This window comes from Pyrus communis, chromosome 12 (genome assembly GCF_041283825.1).
Source record: "Pyrus communis isolate YQ-2024b chromosome 12, ASM4128382v1, whole genome shotgun sequence".
Lineage (NCBI taxonomy): Eukaryota > Viridiplantae > Streptophyta > Magnoliopsida > Rosales > Rosaceae > Pyrus > Pyrus communis.
In genome coordinates, this window is record NC_142576.1 from 14,754,286 (window position 1) to 14,780,393 (window position 26,108).

At 38.4% G+C, this 26,108-nt stretch overlaps 1 pseudogene; it reads left to right on the forward strand.

Moving 5' to 3' along the window:
- Positions 1-783: 783 nt before the first annotated feature.
- The window catches only part of LOC148692374 (uncharacterized), a 43,101-nt pseudogene continuing 17,776 nt past the window's right edge, over positions 784-26,108 (forward strand).

Below are 26,108 nucleotides of genomic sequence, written 5' to 3' on the forward strand. Positions count from 1 at the left end.
ATTCATGTAGGGAACTTGTGGGGAATGCTTTGGGTTGTCGTATGCAATCATCTAATTCAATAACGTTAGGAAAATCTGAGGGTTAATTAGTGCAATTCACGGTTAATCTGGGGCGTTGAGAATTCATGGGTTATTGAAAAGCAATTGGAAATCGTTTTATATGCAAGTATAACATGTGTGGAGATGAACCCCTTAGCTAGCTTCCCATCCATTCAATTCCATCAAATTCGTTTTTACAATCTGTTCTAATTTAAAAAGTTTGTTTTGTTTTTAAATTCGTCCAAAACCAATCCCCCTTTACTTTGTTGAGTCATAGTAGTTAGAAATCACTTTAGTTTGTGTTTTTAAGTGTCTTAGGTCAAGTTAAAACCAATTTTCGTCCAAAGTTGTGTCTAGTGTTCAAAACTGCCCAGATTGTGTTTTTAAGGCAGTTTTGAGTGTTTTGGGTGCTGTTTTGAGTCTTTTGGTTTGTTTTGGTGTTTTAAAGTTTAGTTTTGCATTCTTTGAGTCTAGTATAGTGTTTTAAACTTGTTTTTATGTATTTGAGTCACTTTTCAAGTGATTTTGCAATCCCTCCTAATCCCCGGCCTAGAACGATCCCTACTTACATACTTACTACAATTGATAAAAAGAGGGTTAATTTGTGTGCTTATAAATCTCGCATCAAATTTTGGCGCCGTTGCCTGGGATTAGCAACTTTGCTAATCCCTTGGATTGTTATTTTCGTTTTCTTATTAGATCAGATTCTTATGTTATTTTGTTTTTTGTTTTAGGTACTTGTTTATGACTCGGAGTTCTAATCCGGTTCACGAACATATTTTAGACTTTGACGACGATTTTGAGCGTGAGTTGAGACGTAAGAGGAAGAACCCGGAGCCTAGTGAATCAAGTGCAAGTTCCGAGTCCGTTTCTGAATTTGAAGAAGTGGAAGACATGGCAGCGGACAACCGAACAATCAAGGAGCTTTCCGCTTCGGGATTGGCCAATGCCGCACCCTTGTGCATCCAATACCCAAGGGCGGCTCAAGACAAGACTGCCGAGATCGAATTGAAGTCAAGCCTGTTACATCACATTCCGAAGTACCATGGGCTATCCATGGAAGATCCGAACAAGCACTTGAAGGAGTTTGAAGTCGTTTGCTCAAGCATGACTCCGGTGAACGTGGATGAGAGCATCTTGAAGATGAAGGCCTTTCCCTTTTCTCTCCAAGAGAAAGCGAAAGATTGGTTGTACGAATTGGCTCCCGGAACTGTCACATCATGGGAGAGCATGAAACGAGCTTACTTGGAGAAGTTTTTCCCAACTTCTCGAGTCATCCTCCTACGAAAAAGGATAAGTGGAATTCAACAAGATGAAGGTGAATCCTTTCCTACTTATTATGAACGTTTTAAATCTCTTGTTGCTTCATGTCCACAACATCAAATGAAGGAGGAACTACTTCTACAATACTTTTACGAGGGACTTCTACCTATTGAACGTCAAATGCTAGATGCCTCAGCGGGAGGAGCATTGGTGGACAAGACCCCTACGGTTGCAAAGATGTTGATTGCTAATCGAGCGTTGAACGCTTAACAATACGAAGGTGTTGGACAAAGGAGCATGCCACGGCAACATCAAGTCAATGAGGTAAGTGCCATAACCGAACTTCAAAATCAAATGGCTAACCTTACTACGTTGCTTTCTCAGGTGGTGGAAGGTCCAAAAGTCAAAACCGTAGCTTCTTGTGGCGTATGCTCCATGCAAGGACACCCTACGGACAAGTGCCCACAATTGATCGAGAATGGAGGGTGGGAGACACTCAATGCCGTGGGATATGGCAACCAATACCAAACACATGGTGATCCGTTTTCTAATACTTACAATCCCGGTTGGCGTGATCATCCGAATTTCAAATGGCGAGACCCCCAACAAGGTCAACAACAAAGCGGATTTAGGCAACAACCCCAGGGTTTCTATCAAAAGCCGTTGGCACCACCACAAGCCCAAGCACAACCTGCCCAAAGCAATGTAGGTAATTCAAGTGATAATGATAAGATTTTTCAATTACTTACTACTTTGACGCAGGAAGTCCAAACTTAAAACAAAGAGAGGCAAATCCAAGACAAGAGGGTGGACAACTTGGAGAAGCAAGTGGGACAAATTGCCGAGTTCATGGGGCAATTTCGTGAGCAAGGAAGGTTGCCTAGCTCAACGGTGGTCAATCCGAAAGGTGGATTCGAATCTGCAAAAGCTATGCATTTGAGAAGTGGAAAGCAAGTCGGATCTGACCTCAAACCATCCAAATCACGTTCCAACGAGGAGGACGAGTTGAGAATTGAAGAGGAGGAGCAAAGGCCACTCACGGCCAAGGTGGAACCAAATGTGCCGCAAGTTCCAAGTGATCCCAAGTCGTCCAATTCATCCAATAAAGGTAAAAATGTGTCAAGTTCGGTTCCTCCTAATGATTTTCCTGCGAATGTTCCTTTTCCTAGTAGGTTTAAGCAAACAAAGAAAGAAGAAGCGGAAAAGGACATTTTGGAGACGTTTCGGAAAGTTCAAGTCAATATCCCCCTTTTGGATGCAATCAAGCAAGTCCCGAGGTACGCCAAGTTCTTGAAGGAACTTTGCACCAATAGGAGGAGGATTTCGACCAAGGAGGTGGTCAAAGTAGGTGAAAACGTCTCAGCCATCTTACAATGCAAGCTGCCCCCAAAATGCAAAGATCCGGGTAGTTTTACAATTCCGTGTGTTATTGGTAATTCTAGGTTTGAATCTGCCATGTTAGACCTAGGTGCATCTATAAATGTCATGCCATATTCAATTTATGCATCTATGAACCTAGGAGCGTTGAAAAACGATGGTGTGATCATACAATTAGCCGATAGATCTAATGCCTATCCAAAGGGAGTTTTGGTAGATGTGTTAGTGCAGGTTAATCATTTGATTTTCCCGGTGGACTTCTACGTACTTGAGATGGATGAATCGGACCATGCCCCTTCATTGCCCATCCTCCTCGGAAGGCCATTCATGAAAACTGCTCGGACGAAGATTGACGTCTATAATGGCACGTTGATGATGGAATTTGATGGGGAAGTTATTAATTTTAATCTTTCTGATTCTATGAAGTACCCTAGTGAGAATCATTCATGTTTTGCTATTGATGTAATTGACTCTTTGTCGCAGGACTATTTTGACAAATTGAACAACGATGCACTTGAATTGGTCATTGCACAAGGCATGGACAAGAAAAACATTGAAGCCACAACCATGGGAACCTACGGCATGCATGATCATTCTTTTGCCGTGCCCCCTAATGATGAGGTCATTGAGATGGTGGCTGCCCTCGAGTCATTGCCATCACAATCGGGTAAGTATTCGGACCCTATTTTAAGTTCAGTTTCGGCTAATAAAATGCTTCCCTCAGTTGTGCAGCCACCCACACTTGAACTTAAGCAGTTGCCTAGTCATTTGAAGTACGTTTTCTTGGGCGAGGATGACACGTTGCCCGTCATTATTTCATCCTCACTCACGGCACAAGAAGAGAGCAAATCGGTGCGAGTGCTTAAGGAGTACAAAACGGCAATTGGATGGACCTTGGCCGACATCAAGGGAATTAGCCCTACTACATGCATGCATCGCATACTTCTAGAGGAGGGGTCCAAAACATCCCGAGAGGCTCAACGCCGTCTCAACCCTCCGATGATGGAAGTTGTGAAGAAGGAGGTAATCAAGCTTTTGGATTGTGGAGTAATCTATCCAATCTCGGATAGTAAGTGGGTTTCACCCGTTCAATGCGTTCCGAAGAAATCTGGAGTGACTGTGGTTGCAAATGCCGAGAATGAACTTGTTCCTCAATGCATTCAAACCGGTTGTAGGGTGTGCATCAATTATAGGAAGCTAAACGCCGCAACAAGGAAGGATCACTTCCCATTGCCGTTCATCGACCAAATGCTTGAGAGGTTAGCCGGTTATGCTTTCTATTGTTTTCTTGATGGTTATTTTGGTTATAATCAAATTGTCATAACACCCGAAGATCAAGAAAAAACCACTTTTACATGCCCCTTCGGTACTTTTGCATATCGTCGCATGCCTTTTGGTTTATGTAATGCACCTGCTACATTTCAACGATGCATGATGAGCATATTTTCTGATTATGTTGAGAAAATCATTGAAGTGTTTATGGATGATTTTTGCGTGTTTGGTGATTCTTTTGATGGTTGCTTGCATAATCTTAGTTTAATCTTAAAACGTTGCGTTGAAACTAACCTTGTTCTTAATTGGGAGAAATGTCATTTCATGGTTAAACAAGGCATAGTTTTAGGTCATATAGTCTCTGAAAACGGTATTGAGGTTGATAAGTCGAAAATAGATCCTGTACGTCACTTACCCTCTCCAACTTCGGTTAGAGAGGTTCGTTCTTTTCTTGGCCATGCAGGATTCTATCGTAGGTTTATCAAGGATTTCTCGAAGGTTGCACAACCTCTTTGCCGTCTCCTACAAAAAGACGTGACGTTTGAATTCACCAAGGAGTGCACGGTGATGCGAGATTTATACGCACACAAATTAAACCCTCTTTTTCGTCAAATTGTAGTATAAGTATAAGTAGGGATCGTTCTGGACCGGGGATTACGAGGGATTGTTAATCACTTGGATTTGACTCAAAAACGTAAAAACACAAAATAAAATACTATACTAGACTCAAATATTGCAAAACTAAACTTTAAAACACTAAAACAAACCAAAAGACTCAAACAATACCCAAAGCACTCGAAACTGCCTTAAAAACACTTTCTGGGCAGTTTTGAGCACCTTGAGTACTTTGGACGAATTTGGGAAACAAAATGAATCAAAACACTTATAAACACAAACTAAATGTATTTCTAACTAATCTAACACTTTAAAATAAATGGGGGATTGGTTTTGGATGAATTTAAACTAAATGCACAGATTCTAATTAAAACAGATTATAAAAACGAAATTGATAAACTAGAATGATGAAAAACTAGTTAGAGGGTTCCTTCTCCACACATGAACATAAGCATATAATTTGATTCCCAGTTATGACTTCAACGAACGATGAATGACAATGCTCCAAGTTAATTAGGTTCGCTTAAACTAACTTTCAAATTTCCCTAGATTCATTGGATTGAATGGAATACGCATTACAACCAAATTATTCCTAATCAAAGTCCCTAACCATGGAATACGCATGATAGAGACATTCAACAAAGATCATTAAGTTCAAAGGAATTCATAAACATCGACTAGGCATTCATAACTATGGAATACGCATGTTAATCCAGCCTAGGGTTTACTAAACACAATCGTGACTAGCGATCTTTACTACTCATGAATATAAGTTCATAACGATTAGGTGAAATTCCCTTATATCCTAGCATCAAGTTTAGGCATGCAAATTAAGTGTCGACCCTCAACCCACATACATAAACAAGTTCTTAATCAAAACAGAAAAGTAAACCACATCTAAAGTTCATGAATTCATAACTGGAGTAAATCAAATCATAACCAACATACGTACATGGCTTCAAATTCGCCTCTAACTAAAAAGAAATTAGTTCCACATGTTTAATAAAATTGAACAACAAGTTAAATTAAACATGAAAACAGAAACAAAAGAAGAAAGAACTCCAAAAGTTAAAGATGAAATTGATGGAATTGAATGGATGGAAAGTTAGCTACGGGGTTCATCTCCACATATGTTATACTTGCATAATAAAACGATTTCCAATTGCATTTCAACAAATCATTAATTCTCAACGCCCCGGGTCAATTAGGTCCGCTTAAATTAACCGTCAAGTTTTCCTTAAGTTAATGAATTGGATGGGTTAGCGCAACGCAATTCACTACATTCTCCAAAAGTCCTTTACGTGAACAGCACAATAAAGATACAATCAAAGATCATTAAGCATTATGAAAACTATAAGTGTTGACGAGGCATTCGTTACTATGATGAGCATGAAACTCATGCCAAGAATTCATTTAACGCGATTGTTTATAAGCAACCTCCACTACTTGTGAATATAAGTTCATAACGATTAGGTGAAACTCACTTATATTCTAGCGTCATATTCATGCATGAAAATTAAGCGCGCATTCTTAATAAACATACATAAATAAGTTATCAATCAAACGGTTAAACAAATTGAATCAACAACTTATGATTAGAAGTAATCAAATCAAAATGCAAGCATAAACATTTATTTCAAATCCCCCCCTAGCCAAGGGGGGTTTAGTACCTCATACGTACAAAATAAAGAGAATCAAAGAAACACCTAAACATTCCAACAACTCAAACTTGAATTGTATGAACGTTTAGGCACTCTTCTCTTCCATTCCTCATTCGTACAAAACAAAGAGTATTGAATTTAAACATTGAAATCAAAGAAGCATCTAAGGATAGTTTGATGGTGTGAATGGTTTGGGGAGTGGTGGATGAATGGAAGAGGAGTGGTGGAAATGGAAGGATGGTGTTTGGATTGTAAGGGAGAGTCACGGCAAGGGTGGTGTTATGGACTACATTCTGAAATGGAGAGTGTGTTTATTGTGGCTGAAATGCATGCTTATTTATAGGTAAATAAGAGGGAACATGACAGCTAGGAGGTGGGTGGAAATCTGAAATGGTGATGGGAGATGCATGTGGCTGATTTATGCATGTGATTAAAGGGTGTGAGTGCATGTGCTTTGACAGAAATGAAAGGGAATGCACGGTTTTGGTTGATTTCTGGTGGTTGTGAGGTGGAAAGCTAGGTGGAAATGCATGTGGATTAAAGGGACATGTGGGGGTGGAAATGGTGAATGAAATGCATGTGAATGACAGCTAGATATGTTGATGAATGCATGTTGATAGGAGCATATTCATGCGACTTAAATGGCTTGTTCTCGTGCATTTACGTTATGTTTCTTTTGTTATTTTAGTACTTTAAGCTATTTTCGTGTGTTTGTAGGTCCAAAGGGCTAAAGGAGCAAAAAGATGCATTTTGGAGACTTTTGGAGCACTTTTGGGCTAAGGATGGATAGCTTATGCTTGGCCCCAAAGTGTTGGACGAAATTGAAGACCTAATTGAAGACCAAAGTGTTGGAACCTTGTTCCCTTTAGTTTTAGGACATTTAAACCTTTCCAATTTCCTTAGCCGTGCATAACATTCCAACATTCCACTCCTTCATTTCAGCCACACTCCCACATATCATTACTTATCATCACCACTTATCATATCATAACCACATATCATATCACTCATCACTTATCACTTATCACTTATCATCATCACTTATCATAATCACTTATCACTTATCACTTATCATCATCACTTATCATAATCACTTATCACTTATCATCATCACTTATCACTTATCACTTATCATCATCACTTATCACTTATCACTTAACATGCATAACACACATCCATTCTAACACATTGTCATTGCACATGCATTTCCTTCATTAATTAACCCACATGCACCCTTTATTCTTTCATCATTTCAGCCATCTTCCACACCCTTTAATCATTCAAACATTCACCCACATGCATTTCTAACCCACATGCACCCTAGATTCTAATCACCCATTCACATTTAATCATTCATTCCCATCAGATTTCTAGCATATTCACATGCATTCCATCCTTTAAAACATTGCACATGCACTCCACATGCATTCATCCTAGCTGTCATGTTTCCCCTTTCATCATTCCCTCACATTCTTTAAATCAGCCAACACATGCATCCACCTTTCTCCCATCAGATTTCCAACATTGCACATGCATTCCCCTTACAATTTCAGCCATCCTAGCTGTTTTGCACATGCATTCACTTAACCTAGCTGTCATGTTCCCTCTCCCATCCATTCATCTCCCTATAAAAACCATACACACTTCACACAACATTCATTCACACTCATTCACACACAATTCACTCTTCCCTATTCCAGAAATTCGTCAAAACCTCTCCACACCCTTGCAGCAGCCACCAAAACACTTTTCTCCTCCATTGCAGCCACTCCAACCACTCCCCAAACCATTCACACCATCAAACTATCCTTAGACCTTGTGCTACAACGAAGAGGAAGATAAGAGGGCCTAAACGTTCATACAATTCAAGTTTGAGTTGTTGGAATGTTTAGGTGTTTCTTTGATTTCAATGTTTAATTTCAATACTCTTTGTTTTGTACGAATGAGGAATGGAAGAGAAGAGGGCCTAAACGTTCATACAATTCAAGTTTGAGTTGTTGGAATGTTTAGGTGTTTCTTTGATTCCAATGTTTAAATTCAACTAAACCCCCCTTGGCTAGGGGGGGGATTCGAAATATATGTTTATGCTTGCATTTTGATTTGATTACTTCTAATTGCGTTTCATAAGTTGTGGATTCAATTTGTTTAACCGTTTGATTGATAACTTATTTATGTATGTTTATTGAGAATGCGCGCTTAATTTTCATGCATGAATATGACGCTAGAATATAAGTGAGTTTCACCTAATAGTTACGAACTTATATTCGCAAGTAGTGGAGGTTGCTTATAAACAATCGCGTTAAACAAATTCTTGGCATAAGTTTCATGCAATCATAGTAACGAATGCCTCGTCAACACTTATAATTTTCATAGAGCGTAATGATTCTTGCTTGTACCTCTTCTATGCATTCATGTTGAGGACTTGTGGGGAATGTTTTGAATTGTCGCATGCATCATCCAATTCAATAACGTTAGGAAGATTTGAAGGTTAATTAGTGCATCACGGTTAACTTGGGGTGTTGAGTATCATAGTTTATTGAAATGCAATTGGAAATCATTTTATTATGCAAGTATAACATGTATGGAGATGAACCCCTTAGCTAGGTTCCCATCCATTCAATTCCATCAAATTCATCTTTACATTCTGTCTAGTTTATTAACTTCTTTCGTTATTTCAATTCTCGTCAATTTAAAACCCCCCTTTACTTTCTTGTTCTTTAGTGTTTAGACTTTGTTTAGTTTATGTTTTAAAGTGTTTTGATTCAATTTATTTCCCAAAATTCGTCCAAATTCACCAAAGTGCTCAAAACTGCCCAGAAAGTGATTTTAAGGCTGTTTTGAGTGTTTTGGGTGATGTTTGAGTCTTTTGGTTTGTTTTAGTGTTTTAAAGTTTAGTTTTGCATTCTTTGAGTCTAGTATAGTGTTTTATATTGTGTTTTTACGTTTGAATCAAACCATAATCTTAAATTCGTCCAACATTGGGTTTAAGGTCAGAAACTGCCTAGTTAGTGTTTTTAGGCAGTTTTGAGTCTTTTGAACTTGTTTTGAGTCCTTTGAGTCTTTGTGAACGTTTTTAACTTTATTTTACGTTTTTGAGTCAGTTTCCAAGTGATTTGCAATCCCTCCTAATCCCCGGTTAAGAACGATCCCTACTTATACTTATACTACAATTGACAAAAAGAGGGTTTAATTTGTGCGCGTATAAATCTCGCATCACATGTGACTTGTTTGTGGTGAGTGAATGCATGTGCAAAGCTGGAAATGCAATGGGAACTCACGGCATTGAGTGATTTCTGGTGGCATGTGGAATGAATGATTTCTTGGTGAGGGGATGCATGTGTTGATTAAAGGGGGAATGCAAAGGAAAAGTTGGAAATGGAAGGTAGGCCACGGCATGGGTTGTTGTTGAATGATTATGGGTGCATGTGGGTGGAAATGCATGTGCAATGATGGTGAATATGAATGCATGTGGCTGATTTAAAGAATAGGTATGCATGTGAATTAAAGGTGTTGTGTTAGGTGATGGGTGCATGTTAAGTGATAAGTGATAAGTGATAAGTGATTGATGCGAAAATTAACTTAACACACAAATTAACCCTCTTTTGACAATTGTAGCATATAAATAAGTAGGGATCGTTCTAAACCGGGGATTAGGAGGGATTTCTAAATCACTTGGAAACTGACTCAAAAACATAAAACAAAGGTTAAAACACTAAACTAGACTCAAAGAATGCAAAACTAAACAATAAAAACACTAAAACAAACCCAAAGACTCAAAACAGCCCCAAAACACTCAAAACTGCCTTAAAAACACTTTCTGGGCAGTTTTGAGCACTTTCACTAATTTGGACGAATTTGGGTAACAACTTGAATCAAAACACTCAAAAACACAATCTAAAACATATTCTAACTAATTAGACACTCTAAGACACTTGGGGATTTGGTTTTTGACGAAAATCAAACAAACAAAACAAATATGTAAAATAGGCAGATTCTGACGAAATTGGTGAAATTAAGTGGATGGTGAGATGGCTAGGAGGTTTTTCTCCACACATGGCATACTTGCATACAAAATAATCTCCAGTTGCTTATTCGATGAATTTATGAACCTCAACACCCCAAGTTAATTAGGTACGCTTAAATTAACTCTCAGATTTCCCTTAGGTCATTGAATTGAATGGAATTAGCGCATTGCAATCAAATTATTCCTTAAAAGTTTTCTATATGAAAGCGCATGATAGAAAGACAATCAAAGATCATTAGGTTCTATGGAAATCATAGGTGTTGACGAGGCATTTGTAACTATGAAAGCGCATGATACTTATACCAAGAATTTACTTAACATAATTGCGACCAACAATCTTAACTACTCATGGATGTGAGTTCCCAACGATTAGGTGAAGTTCCCTCATACCCTAGCATCATGTTTATGCATGCAAATCAAGCGTGCACTCTCAATTCATATACATAAGCAAGTTTTAATTAAAATAGATAAGTAAATTGAATTCATCATTCATGAAATCACAACTGAAAGTAATCAAATCATCATGCAAATATAACCATGGTTTCGAAATTCCCCCCTAGCCAAGGGGGGATTAGTTCCTCATGCTTGCACAACAAAAAGTATTGAATTTAAACATTGAAATCATAAGAAAGAATACACCTAAATGCTCAGCAATTCCAAGATGGATTCGATGCACAGATTGGCTCCTCTTCCTCCTCCTTGCTGCGGCACAAAGTTAGGGTGATGGAATTGGTGGTTTTGGATGGTGTTTTCTAGTTTGGAGGGATGGAGGATGGTTGATTATGGTGGGAAGGGTGCGGCAGAGATGTATGGATGTGTAGGGAGGTCTATGGAGGCTTAGAATGGAGAATGGAGGTGCGGCACAAGGGTTTCTGAATAGCATAAGGGGGTGTGATAGGAGCATATTCATGCGACTTAAATGGCTTGTTCTCGTGCATTTACGTTATGTTTCTTTAGTTATTTTAGTCCTTTAAGCTATTTTCGTGTGTTTGTAGGTCCAAAGGGCTAAAGGAGCAAAAAGATGCATTTTGGAGACTTTTGGAGCACTTTTGGGCTAAGGATGGATAGCTTATGCTTGGCGCCAAAATGTTGGACGAAATTGAAGACCAAAGTGTTGGAACCTTGTTCCTTTTAGTTTTAGGACATTTAAACCTTTCCAATTCCCTTATGCCGTGCATCTCCACCTTTCTCCCAAAACCATACACATGCATTCATTATTCATTCCCTCACATGCTTCCATTACTTATCATCACCACTTATCACTTATCATAACCACTTATCATTCATCACTTATCATTCACCACTTATCATATCATTCACCACTTATCATTCATTCACACCTTGCATTCACATGCATTTCCAACCTAATCACTCACCCACACAATCTGCCATCATTCCAACCAATTCCACCCACATGCTATCCCATTTCAGATTGCATTTCATTCATTTCTCATGCATTCCATCATTTAATTCACTCACACACACTCATAATCATTCACATTTTGCAATCACATGCACTTCCTTTAATTAATTCATCCTAGCTGTCAAAGCACATGTACACTCACCCTAATCATTCACATAGCTTTAATTCACATGCAAACACATTGCATTACCATTCACCACAGAAAAACACCATCATTGCCGAGCCTAATTCCCCTTGCATCCATTTCACATGCATTCACTTCATCATTGCAGCCACATTTCCACTCACATCCATTTAATTCACATGCATTTCAGATTGCATTCCATTCATTCCACCCTTTAATCACATGCATCTTGGCAGATTTAACATGCACACACAAGCATTAGCACATGCAACCTAGCTGTCATGTTCCCCCCATTTCACCTATAAATACTCATTCATTCACACTCATTCATACACAATTCATTTCACAACAGAAATTGGTCCCTTGGGGCCGTGCCCTTCACAAAGTCCATCCATTCCATTCATACACTTCAGCCATTGCAGAAATGTAGACCATAAACCCCCCTTTGTGCCGTGACTCTCCCCTACAAATCCAAACACCATCCTTCCATTCCTCCGCCACTACCCAAACCATTCACACCACCAAACTATCCTTAGACCTTGTGCTACAACGAAGAGGAAGATAAGAGTGCCTAAACGTTCATACAATTCAAGTTTGAGTTGTTGGAATGTTTAGGTGTTTCTTTGATTTCAATGTTTAATTTCAATGCTCTTTGTTTTGTACGAATGAGGAATGGAAGATAAGAGGGCCTAAACGTTCATACAATTCAAGTTTGAGTTGTTGGAATGTTTAGGTGTTTCTTTGATTCTCTTTGTTTTGTACCATGAGGAACTAAACCCCCCTTGGTTAGGGGGTGATTCGAATATATGTTTATGCTTGCATTTTGATTTGAATACTTCTAATTGCGTTTCATAAGTTGTGGATTCAATTTGTTTAACCGTTTGATTGATAACTTATTTATGTATGTTTATTGAGAATGCGCGCTTAATTTTCATGCATGAATATGACGCTAGAATATAAGTAAGTTTCACCTAAACGTTATGAACTTATATTCACAAGTAGTGGAGGTTGCTTATAAACAATCGCGTTAAACAAATTCTTGGCATAAGTTTCATGCAATCCATAGTAACGAGTGCCTCGTCAACACTTATAATTTTCATAGAGCGTAATGATTCTTGCTTGTATCTCTTCTATGCATTCATGTTGAGGACTTGGGGGGAATGTTTTGAATTGTTGTATGCGCTAACCCATCCAATTCAATAACGTTAGGAAGATTTGAAGGTTAATTAGTGCATCACGGTTAACCCGGGGTGTTGAGTTTCATGGTTTATTGAAATGCAATTGGAAATCATTTTATTATGCAAGTATAACATGTATGGAGATGAACACCTTAGCCATTCTATCATCCATTCATTCCATTCCATCAAATTCGTTTTACAATCTGTTTCGTTTATTAACTTGTTTTGTTATTTCAATTTTCGTATAAATCTAAATCCCCCTTTACTTTAATGTCCAATTTAGTTAGAAATCAATTTAGCTTGTGCTTTTAAGTGTTTTGATTCATTTTATTTCCCAATTTCGTCCAAATTCACCAAAGTGCTCAAAACTGCCCAGAAACTGATTTTAAGGCAGTTTTGAGTGTTTTGGGTAATGTTTGAGTCTTTTGGTTTGTTTTAATGTTCTAAGTGTTTAGTTTTACATTCTTTGAGTTAGTTTAGTGTTTTATATTGTGTTTTTACGTTCTTGAGTCAAGTTATTACTTAATTTCGTCCAAATTTGTGTTTGTGCTCAAATCTGCCCAGAAAGTGGTTTTTAGGCAGATTTGAGTGTGTTTGTGTTGTTTTGAGTCTTTTGGTTTGTCTTAGTGTTTTAAAGTTTAGTTTTGCATTCTTTGAGTCTAGTATAGTGTTTCATATTGTTATTTTACGTTTTTGAGTCAAATCCAAGTGGTTAACAATCCCTCCTAATCCCCGGTCTAGAACGATCCCTACTTATACATATACTACAATTTGACGAAAAGAGGGTTTAATTTGTGTGCGTATAAATTCTCGCATGAAATTTTGGCGCCGTTGCCGGGGATTAGAAAATTTGCTAATCCCTTGGATTGTTTTATTTTCGTTTGTTTTTATTTTTCCAGATTCTTAATTTTGTTTTGTTTCTTGTTTTAGGTACTAGTTCATGACTTGGAGTTCTCATCCGATTCGTGAACATATCCTGGAGTGATTGGATTCTTCGTCCGGCTGCAAGACGTAAAAGAAAGCGCTACTTGGGAGGCAACCCAAGGCACTGAAAAAAAAAAAAAAAAAAAAAAAATTTCATATATTAAAAAAAAAAAATATACTAAACATGGAGAAAGATGGTGCTTCACAAAGGTTGTTTACGTGAAGCCCCACTACGAGGCGTCGAAGCGGAAGGCATTGAAGCGGAAGGCATCGGAGCGGAAGGCATCGGAGCAGAAGGCATCGGAGCGGGAGGCATCGGAGCTAGAGCATTCCAGGCCTCAATACTTGGCCAAGCGCTGGATGAGCCAGGAAAAAGGTGCCTCTGGAGGAAAGACGAAAACCTTTGACGGTCACTGTGAATCCGACCTTCAGACTCTTGCAGCTCATCAAGCTTCCTCTTCATGCCCGTCGAATAGTTGTTGGCAAGCACGTGCAAACTTCTATTCTCGTACTTAAGCTGCTGGATCTCTTGCTTAAGACTCTCCACCTCTGCCATCAATGATTCCACCTGACGGGAGCGGGCAAGCAGGCGTTGGCCCATGTTGGACACAGAACTCGCACACTGAACACTAAGTGCGAGCGACTCTTGAACGGCCAACTCATCGGACCGTCCTGACAGCAGCCTACTATCTTTTGGAGTGAGGAGGTTCCTAGCTACTATTGTAGCTGTTGTGGCGTCCTGCATCACGGAGTCTTCACCTGAAAGAGGACCATTAGAAGATAAGAAAGAAGGGCGCCATACGTTACCTTGACGCGGCGCGCCCGTATCACTGCTAAGGCTCAATTCCAAGCTAAGGTTCGATGAGTTTGCCATTTTTCAAAAGTGTTCAAAGAGAAGGGATGGAGTTAAATTTCAAAGGCCCGGAGTCGATTTTCAAGAATGGGAAATCTTCAGAGTGTGTTTGTTGTGGTGATCGATAGCTCAATAAAAAAGCCAAGGCGCGTCGTCCACCAATTCAAAAAGCCGGAATTTCCGGCGTAATTTAGGCGACGCTTTCTCGGCTTTTCAGAAGACGCGTTCAACTTTGTCAAAAGATTTCTTCTTTTCAGACAACACGTGGAAGACATCATCGCAACTACACATCTTTAGCCGACAAGCGCAAAGTTCGGCGACGCTTTCTCTGCTTTTCAGAAAACGCGTGCAGCTTTGTCAAAAGGAGCCGCATCCGCACTACTACGTGTCGTTCAGAAAGCAAAGGGGCGTCGTTCAGAAATCGAAGGGGCGCCTGCTCAGAAATCGAAGAGGCGTCGTTCTGATATCGAAGAGACATTTGTCGACAAGGGTAAAAGAATAGTACCACCACTTGATATTATCTCTATATATGTCGACCTTCGTCTTTTATGGCAAGGCAGACCTGAAGAAAATGCCCAACTCTCCCTCACCTCTGAGGGCGCACTCCCAGCAAAGCCTTTCGAAATACTCAATTCTTTCTTCTTCCCCAAAGATGATACCAGATGCCTGGAGTACATATGACCCAGGAGGAAACGACGGATTGAAGTGTGCTGATTCATTCACCGCTTCTTCAAAAGCAAAGGTATCTCATATCATCAAGGTCAAAAGCAAAAGTATCTCATATCATGCTCTTTCCCTGTCTTTTTCTTTGTCCTTGTTCTTACTCGCATGGCAAAGTAAAAGAAGCAATCAGCCAGCACTTGGAGTCAGTCTTCCGATCTGGAGCCAACTGCCTGGAATCTATTCCTGATTGCTTACCTAGCGTTGCTCTCGAGTAGTCATCTTCAACGGTTGATACACTTCCAGAGAAGGGACCACTTCTGCAAAGGGGAGCGAGTAAGGCAAGTGAAAATGATACATTGAAGCATGTGGAGACAAACATAGGCTGAGTTATCCTCCAACCCTTTTCAATACGAATTGGAAAGATTGAACAAAGAAACAGACCAAAGGGGTATGCTCAGACCTTCGGGGAAGACCAAAAGAATCCTCCAGCCCAGTAGCACAAAGGAAAATCAACAAGTGGCGGAGACCAAAAGAATCATGCAGTCCAGTTCAAGAGTATGCCTGTGGAATCACCAAGATCAATGCCTCAATGCAATCACTAAGGAGAAGAGGGAATTTACACTCCATAACCAGATTTGCGTCCCTAAACTCTTCTCTTTGTTAATTACATTCTGCCAAGTTTAGTATGTTTAGTTGTTTTTTGTGTGTTTACTTATGATTTGTGTGAATCTATGCTTAAAACATTGAGGACAATGTTTGATTTAAGTGTGGGGGGGTAACTAATGTTGTTAATGCAAATTCGTGGGATTTTATCACCCATAACTTCAAATGTTGTTCCTTGCTGTTTTAAGGTGTTTTTAAATTGTTTTAGAGTGTTTTAGTGTGTTTTGTTTTATAACTCCGAAAATCACATAAAAATTTGAAAAAAATGTTTTGAAAAGCCTAAAAAGAGTGTTTTGAGTCGTTTTTGTGTGTTTGTGTCTTAGGGTACCTTCCAACACAATGATAAGGATTTGGTTTATAATTGCATGACGGTTAAAAAGAGTTATTAACATAGAGAAAAGTTTGATTTACTCTTGGTATATGCTTGGTTATGGTTATAATGTATGACTTCACATGCAATCATAAAAGAAAAATTCGTTTTTGTAACATGCTTGAAGGAAGGAACTCAAACAAACACTACAACCCTGTGAGACTCGAGCCATTACCTTCTTTGGAGAGTTATTTTCTGTGATTCTTTGTTTTCTAAAGTTGTTGTATGATCTCATTATTCCTTGCTTGGTTGCTACTTAGAATGCAATTGTATCATGATAGAACTAAATGCTATAACTTATATCCGTTTCATTCAAAGCATGATATTGATTGCATAACATACAATAAGATGAAGTTGTTAGTCAAGCCAAAGCCAAAAAGCCTATCCCTTTTCACATGTATTGTAGGATTACCCCTTTTGAGCCTTTTCAAGCTTATTTTCTTTGTTAACCCCCTTGTTCTTAAAGGATAGTGAAGCATGACTTAGAATGAACTCCTTTTGATCAATATACTGCAGAAAATAAGTGTGGGGGAAGATAATAGGGCACGGCCAAAGAATGAAATAAAGAAAAAAAAAAAAAAAAAAAAAAAAGAGTTGAAAAATAAGTGAGAATGATCTCACAAGCATTGGTTATTGAAGGAAGGGTCCAAAAGAGTGAATTTGACCCTAGTTGTTGCATGAATCTTCCCTTGTGTTTAAAAGTTGATTTCTGCCATTAAAAGTGAGTTTAAGTGTCAATTTCAATACTTCGCTTCCTATTACTTTAAGAACCTTTGTTTTACTTTACCTTTCCTTGTTAAACCATTACCCTTAGCCCCGTTACAACCCTCAACTTCTATCTTGATGATTATGTATTCAATATGTGGAGTTTGGAATTGATATGAGCTTATGGAATCACTGGTTCTCATTCTAAGTAGTAGCATTCCGTTCATGAGATCATATTCATGTCATTATCGTAAATCCAGAAAATGCTTTCTTTGATATAACATATGTGAGTGTTAGAATTCATATTTACATCAATCTTCTCACATATAACTAGTGTAGGGTGTGTAGTCAGAAAATCTGTGTGAAAAACGAGTGCATATCTTGTAAGGTTTTGAGCAAATTCTCTAAGGCATGTTACTTCATTAAAAACATGGTTTTAAATGCTTAATTGTGAAATAGTATGTGGTGACTATGATTAAGAATGTATTCAAGTGTGAAGATGACTAAAATCTATGGGACTAATGATTTTTAACTTGTCATGTGCATTGGAAATCCGTGAGACGATTGTTGGAAGGTGTAGGTTGTGTTTTGTTCGTTTTGTCTAGTTTCGTGTTCTTTTGTTGTTTTGTTTTGCTCGAGGACTAGCAAAAGATAAGTGTGGGGGTATTTGATAGGAGCATATTCATGCGACTTAAATGGCTTGTTCTCGTGCATTTACGTTATGTTTCTTTAGTTATTTTAGTCCTTTAAGCTATTTTCGTGTGTTTGTAGGTCCAAAGGGCTAAAGGAGCAAAAAGATGCATTTTGGAGACTTTTGGAGCACTTTTGGGCTAAGGATGGATAGCTTATGCTTGGCGCCAAAATGTTGGACGAAATTGAAGACCAAAGTGTTGGAACCTTGTTCCTTTTAGTTTTAGGACATTTAAACCTTTCCAATTCCCTTATGCCGTGCATCTCCACCTTTCTCCCAAAACCGTACACATGCATTCATTATTCATTCCCTCACATGCTTCCATTACTTATCATCACCACTTATCACTTATCATAACCACTTATCATTCATCACTTATCATTCACCACTTATCATATCATTCACCACTTATCATTCATTCACACCTTGCATTCACATGCATTTCCAACCTAATCACTCACCCACACAATCTGCCATCATTCCAACCAATTCCACCCACATGCTATCCCATTTCAGATTGCATTTCATTCATTTCACATGCATTCCATCATTTAATTCACTCACACACACTCATAATCATTCACATTTTGCAATCACATGCACTTCCTTTAATTAATTCATCCTAGCTGTCAAAGCACATGTACACTCACCCTAATCATTCACATAGCTTTAATTCACATGCAAACACATTCCATTACCATTCACCACAGAAAAACACCATCATTGCCGAGCCTAATTCCCCTTGCATCCATTTCACATGCATTCACTTCATCATTGCAGCCACATTTCCACTCACATCCATTTAATTCACATGCATTTCAGATTGCATTCCATTCATTCCACCCTTTAATCACATGCATCTTGGCAGATTTAACATGCACACACAAGCATTAGCACATGCAACCTAGCTGTCATGTTCCCCCCATTTCACCTATAAATACTCATTCATTCACACTCATTCATACACAATTCATTTCACAACAGAAATTGGTCCCTTGGGGTCGTGCCCTTCACAAAGTCCATCCATTCCATTCATACACTTCATCCATTGCAGAAATGTAGACCATAAACCCCCCTTTGTGCCGTGACTCTCCCCTACAAATCCAAACACCATCCTTCCATTCCTCCGCCACTACCCAAACCATTCACACCACCAAACTATCCTTAGACCTTGTGCTACAACGAAGAGGAAGATAAGAGTGCCTAAACGTTCATACAATTCAAGTTTGAGTTGTTGGAATGTTTAGGTGTTTCTTTGATTTCAATGTTTAATTTCAATGCTCTTTGTTTTGTACGAATGAGGAATGGAAGATAAGAGGGCCTAAACGTTCATACAATTCAAGTTTGAGTTGTTGGAATGTTTAGGTGTTTCTTTGATTCTCTTTGTTTTGTACCATGAGGAACTAAACCCCCCTTGGTTAGGGGGTGATTCGAATATATGTTTATGCTTGCATTTTGATTTGAATACTTCTAATTGCGTTTCATAAGTTGTGGATTCAATTTGTTTAACCGTTTGATTGATAACTTATTTATGTATGTTTATTGAGAATGCGCGCTTAATTTTCATGCATGAATATGACGCTAGAATATAAGTAAGTTTCACCTAAACGTTATGAACTTATATTCACAAGTAGTGGAGGTTGCTTATAAACAATCGCGTTAAACAAATTCTTGGCATAAGTTTCATGCAATCCATAGTAACGAGTGCCTCGTCAACACTTATAATTTTCATAGAGCGTAATGATTCTTGCTTGTATCTCTTCTATGCATTCATGTTGAGGACTTGTGGGGAATGTTTTGAATTGTTGTATGCGCTAACCCATCCAATTCAATAACGTTAGGAAGATTTGAAGGTTAATTAGTGCATCACGGTTAACCCGGGGTGTTGAGTTTCATGGTTTATTGAAATGCAATTGGAAATCATTTTATTATGCAAGTATAACATGTATGGAGATGAACACCTTAGCCATTCTATCATCCATTCATTCCATTCCATCAAATTCGTTTTACAATCTGTTTCGTTTATTAACTTGTTTTGTTATTTCAATTTTCGTATAAATCTAAATCCCCCTTTACTTTAATGTCCAATTTAGTTAGAAATCAATTTAGCTTGTGCTTTTAAGTGTTTTGATTCATTTTATTTCCCAATTTCGTCCAAATTCACCAAAGTGCTCAAAACTGCCCAGAAACTGATTTTAAGGCAGTTTTGAGTGTTTTGGGTAATGTTTGAGTCTTTTGGTTTGTTTTAATGTTCTAAGTGTTTAGTTTTACATTCTTTGAGTTAGTTTAGTGTTTTATATTGTGTTTTTACGTTCTTGAGTCAAGTTATTACTTAATTTCGTCCAAATTTGTGTTTGTGCTCAAATCTGCCCAGAAAGTGGTTTTTAGGCAGATTTGAGTGTGTTTGTGTTGTTTTGAGTCTTTTGGTTTGTCTTAGTGTTTTAAAGTTTAGTTTTGCATTCTTTGAGTCTAGTATAGTGTTTCATATTGTTATTTTACGTTTTTGAGTCAAATCCAAGTGGTTAACAATCCCTCCTAATCCCCGGTCTAGAACGATCCCTACTTATACATATACTACAATTTGACGAAAAGAGGGTTTAATTTGTGTGCGTATAAATTCTCGCATCAGGGTGGTACGAATTTGTGGCTGAAAATATGTTTATATAGTCCTAGGGTTTATTAGATTAGGGTTTACTTAGCAGATTTGGTGGATTAGGGCCCTAGAATTCGGCCATGGTGATTCAAATCCACTTAGGAGAAGGTTTTGGCCCACATATTTTTATAAACTGATTTGTATACCCAAATCCACAAGGATTAGGCCTTGGAATTCAGAATCCCAAAGGGATTGGGCCTAGGAAGGTGCGGCTGATTTAGGGGAGTGGGTAGCTTGGCTTGCAAGGCAAGGTAAAGCCTTCTAGAAAGGTTTGGGCGCCACTTTTCTAGGGTTTCTAGAAAGAATAGGTTTTGTGGCAGATTTGGGCCTTCTAGACTAGGATGCTTCTAGAAATAGGTTCTAGAATGATCCATTTAAGTCCCCATGTAATTAGGAGTAAGACATGATAAGGTTTGGATAGGATAAGATGAGGTAAGGTTTGGATAATGTTTTGGATAATTGGATAATGTTGGATAAGGTTGGATAAGGTTGGATAATGTTTTGGATAATGTTTCCTCTTTTCTTGCACTTTCCTTATCCACTTTGTCCTTAGCTTAGTTCCTTCCTCTTCTTATCACATTTCCAACTTCTTGAAGTCCAAATTCGTCCATCCATGTTAGCCCACATGCAAGCTCACCAACTAGTGTCCAAAATAGCTCCAAAATGCACCAAAATGCACTTTCTTGATACTTTAACCCATAGGACCTACAAACACACGAAATTGAGTTGTAATACGACATTAACTAAGAAATAATAGCACAATTGCACAAGAATAAGCTAGTTAAGTCGCCTAAATATGCTCCTATCAAATTCCCCCACACTTATCTTTTGCTAGTCCTCGAGCAAAACAAATAAACAAAAGAAACAAAACATATAATCTAAACCTTCCAACGTTCGTCTCAGGGATTTCCAATGAAACATGACATGTCAAAGATCACCACTCACATAGATTTAAGCAATCCTTACCCTCGAGCATACTTAATCATAGTCACAATTCACTAGCTCGCATTTAATCAATTAAAACAACATTTTGAATGTAGTAACATGCCTTAGAGAATTTCCTCAATTCCTCACTGGATATACTCTCTGTTTTCACGCAGATTTTCTGACTACACTCCCTAAACTAGGTATATGTGAGAAGATTGATGTAAACATGTAGACGACACTCACATATGTTAGAACAAGAAAAGCATTTTCTGGAATTATTAACATGTATGTATATGATCTCATGAATGGAATGCTACTACCTAGACACGAGAACCAGGGATACCATATGCTCAAACCAATTCTAAACTCCACATATTGAAATACATAACAATCAAGATAGAAGTCTAAGGGTTGTAACGGGGCTAAGGTATTGGTTAACAAGGAAAGGTAGAGGAAACAAACATTCTTAAAGCAATAGTGAGCAAAGTAATGAATTAGGCACTTAGAATTCCCTTTAGAATGCAGAAGTCAACTTTGAATACCCAAGGGGAAGTCACACAAAACTTAGGGCCATATTCAAACTTTTTGGACCCTTTCTTCAACAATCAACACTTGTGAGTTCATTCTCACTTATTTTCACTCTTTTTCTTTCTTTTCTTCTTCTTTTTTCTTCTTTTTCACAATTTTTTTTTCTTTTCGTTTTTTTTTTCTTTCTTTTCTCGTGCCCCTTTTAAGACTTTGGCACACACACACTCACAAAATCCCTTCCCCCACACTCGTTTTCTGCACAAATGTCACTCAAAAGGAATTCCTTCTACATTATGGTCCACTATACTTTAAGAACAAAGGTATGGGAAGTCCTATTCTAGGCTAGGTAAGGATGATGTGGTTAACAAGAAAATAGGCTAAATAAGGCTCAAAGGGGTTTAAACCTACAATACAAGTGAGAAACAACATTAGAAGTGATAGGTGATAGAATCCCACGAATTTTGCATAAAAACACTTGTTTACCCCCCCACACTTAAATCAAACATTGTCCTCAATGTTTCACACAAAGACTCACATAAAAGCAAACAAATAATAAGCAACTAAGCATGAGAAAATAAACAGCAAGGAGAAGGGTTTAGAAACGCAAATCTGGGTTTGGAATGGAAGTTCCATCTTCTCCTTGTCGAATACATGGGTTGCCTCCCAAGAAGCGCTTGCTTTAACGTCTTCCAGCCAGACGAATACGCCGTGTTAAGCTTCACTAGTAGTAGCCAAGGCATGGAGGGATCTGTCCTCCACGGCATGCTTCCCAAAGTGTTCATAGCATGGCTCAATGAATGGGAGGGGATAGTGATCCTCCCGGATTGTGGTGTTTTGGTTCCTAAAGTCCATGTAAATGCTCCCACCACCTTGAAATCGATTGGGTACCTGCACCAAAGAAGGTAACACCGTATTAGTTGACATGGGAATTGGAATTGGGGTTGGAGACTTACAAACATATGGTGATGGAGGCTCAAAAGTGGCAGCCATATCAACAAAGTCACTATGGCTACTCTCGGCCAGATTGGATGGTTTTAGGGCAACCACTCCAATTCCCTCTTCAATGGTGGTTTTTGATGCATCCTTCTTGATAGGTGTGGATTGTTCCTGCCCTATATCCTTATGCATATCAATGGCAAAACAAGAACGAACATCATTAGGCTTCTTAATAGAATCATAAACATTGAATTTAATTATATCACCACCAAACTCCATTGTTAATACTCCCTTGGCCACATCAATCTTCGTTTGAGCTGTTTTCATGAATGGTCTTCCAAGTAGGAGTGGCAAGGGTGGAGAATGAACCGAGTCTTCCATTTCAAGTACATAAAAATCAGCCGGAAAGATTAAATCATTAACCTGCACTAAAACATCTTCCAAAACACCCTTTAGATAGGCATTAGATCTATCGGCCAATTGAATAACCACACCATCATTTTTTAACTCACCTAGGTTCATAGATGCATAAATTGAGTAAGGCATAACATTAATAGATGCACCTAAGTCTAGCATGGCATGTTCAAAACGATTATTGCCAATAACACAGGGAATTGTAAAACTACCCGGATCTTTGCATTTAGGGGGTAATTTACGTTGCAAGATGGCTGAGACATTTTCACTTACCTTTACAACCTCTTTGTTCGAAATTTTCTTCCTAGTCTTAATAGAATCATAAACATTAAATTTAATTATATCACCACCAAACTCCATTGTTAATACTCCCTTGGCCACATCAATCTTCGTTTGAGCTGTTTTCATGAATGGTCTTCCAAGTAGGAGTGGCAAGGGTGGAGAATGAACCGAGTCTTCCATTTCAAGTACATAAAAATCAGCCGGAAAGATTAAATCATTAACCTGCACTAAAACATCTTCCAAAACACCCTTTGGATAGGCATTAGATCTATCGGCCAATTGAATAACCACACCATCATTTTTTAACTCACCTAGGTTCATAGATGCATAAATTGAGTAAGGCATAACATTAATAGATGCACCTAAGTCTAGCATGGCATGTTCAAAACGATTATTGCCAATAACACAGGGAATTGTAAAACTACCCGGATCTTTGCATTTAGGGGGTAATTTACGTTGCAAGATGGCTGAGACATTTTCACTTACCTTTACAACCTCTTTGTTCGAAATTTTCTTCCTAGTCTTAATAGAATCATAAACATTAAATTTAATTATATCACCACCAAACTCCATTGTTAATACTCCCTTGGCCACATCAATCTTCGTTTGAGCTGTTTTCATGAATGGTCTTCCAAGTAGGAGTGGCAAGGGTGGAGAATGAACCGAGTCTTCCATTTCAAGTACATAAAAATCAGCCGGAAAGATTAAATCATTAACCTGCACTAAAACATCTTCCAAAACACCCTTTGGATAGGCATTAGATCTATCGGCCAATTGAATAACCACACCATCATTTTTTAACTCACCTAGGTTCATAGATGCATAAATTGAGTAAGGCATAACATTAATAGATGCACCTAAGTCTAGCATGGCATGTTCAAAACGATTATTGCCAATAACACAGGGAATTGTAAAACTACCCGGATCTTTGCATTTAGGGGGTAATTTACGTTGCAAGATGGCTGAGACATTTTCACTTACCTTTACAACCTCTTTGTTCGAAATTTTCTTCCTAGTAGTGCAAAGTTCTTTTAAAAACTTAGTATACCTTGGAACTTGCTTAATTGCATCCAAAAGTGGTATATTGACTTGTACTTTCCTAAATGTCTCCAAGATGTCCTTTTCAGCTTCCTCCTTCTTTGTTTGCATGAATCTACGAGGAAATGGTGCATTTGGAGGAATAACATTAGAAATAATCGAACTTGGAACATTCTTACCCTTGGAAGCCGAATGGTGTAGGTTAGGTGGCTGCGGCATGGTACTTTCTACCCTTGCCGTGGCTTGTTCTTGCTCCCCCTCCTCAAATTGCAACTGTTCATCCTCCGTTGGGGCTGATTTAGAGGGTTGTGAGGTCGTTTCAACTTGTTTGCCACTTCTCAAGGTGATAGCCTTAGCGGTTTCAAAACCTCCTTTTGGATTGACCACTGTTGAGCTAGGCAACCTTCCTTGCTCACGAAATTGCCCCATGAATTCGGCAATCTGTCCCACTTGCTTCTCCAAGTTGTCCACCCTCTTGTCTTGGATTTGCCTCTCTTTGTTTTGAGTTTGGACTTCCTGCGACAAAGTAGTAAGTAATTGAAAAATCTTATCATTTTCACTTGAATTACCTACATTGCTTTGGGCAGGTTGTGCTTGGGCTTGTGGTGGTGCCAACGGCTTTTGATAGAAACCCGGGGGTTGTTGCCTAAATCCGCTTTGTTGTTGACCTTGTTGGGGGTCTCGCCATTTGAAATTCGGATGATCACGCCAACCGGGATTGTAAGTATTAGAGAACGGATCACCACGTGATTGGTATGGGTTGCCATATCCCACGGCATTGAGTGTCTCCCACCCTCCATTCTCGATTAATTGTGGGCACTTGTCTGTAGGGTGTTCTTGCATGGAGCATTGATGCGAGATTTATACGCACACAAATTAAACCCTCTTTTCGTCAAATTGTAGTATATGTATAAGTAGGGATCGTTCTAGACCGGGGATTAGGAGGGATTGTTAACCACTTGGATTTGACTCAAAAACGTAAAATAACAATATGAAACACTATACTAGACTCAAAGAATGCAAAACTAAACTTTAAAACACTAAGACAAACCAAAAGACTCAAAACAACACAAACACACTCAAATCTGCCTAAAAACCACTTTCTGGGCAGATTTGAGCACAAACACAAATTTGGACGAAATTAAGTAATAACTTGACTCAAGAACGTAAAAACACAATATAAAACACTAAACTAACTCAAAGAATGTAAAACTGAACACTTAAAACATTAAAACAAACCAAAAGACTCAAACATCACCCAAAACACTCAAAACTGCCTTAAAATCACTTTCTGGGCAGTTTTGAGCACTTTGGTGAATTTGGACGAAATTGGGAAATAAAATTGAATCAAAACACTTTAAAACATAAACTAAACAAATTCTAAACACTAAAGAACAAGAAAGTAAAGGGGGGTTTTAAATTGACGAGAATTGAAATAACAAAACAAGTTAATAAACTAAACAGATTGTAAAACGAATTTGATGG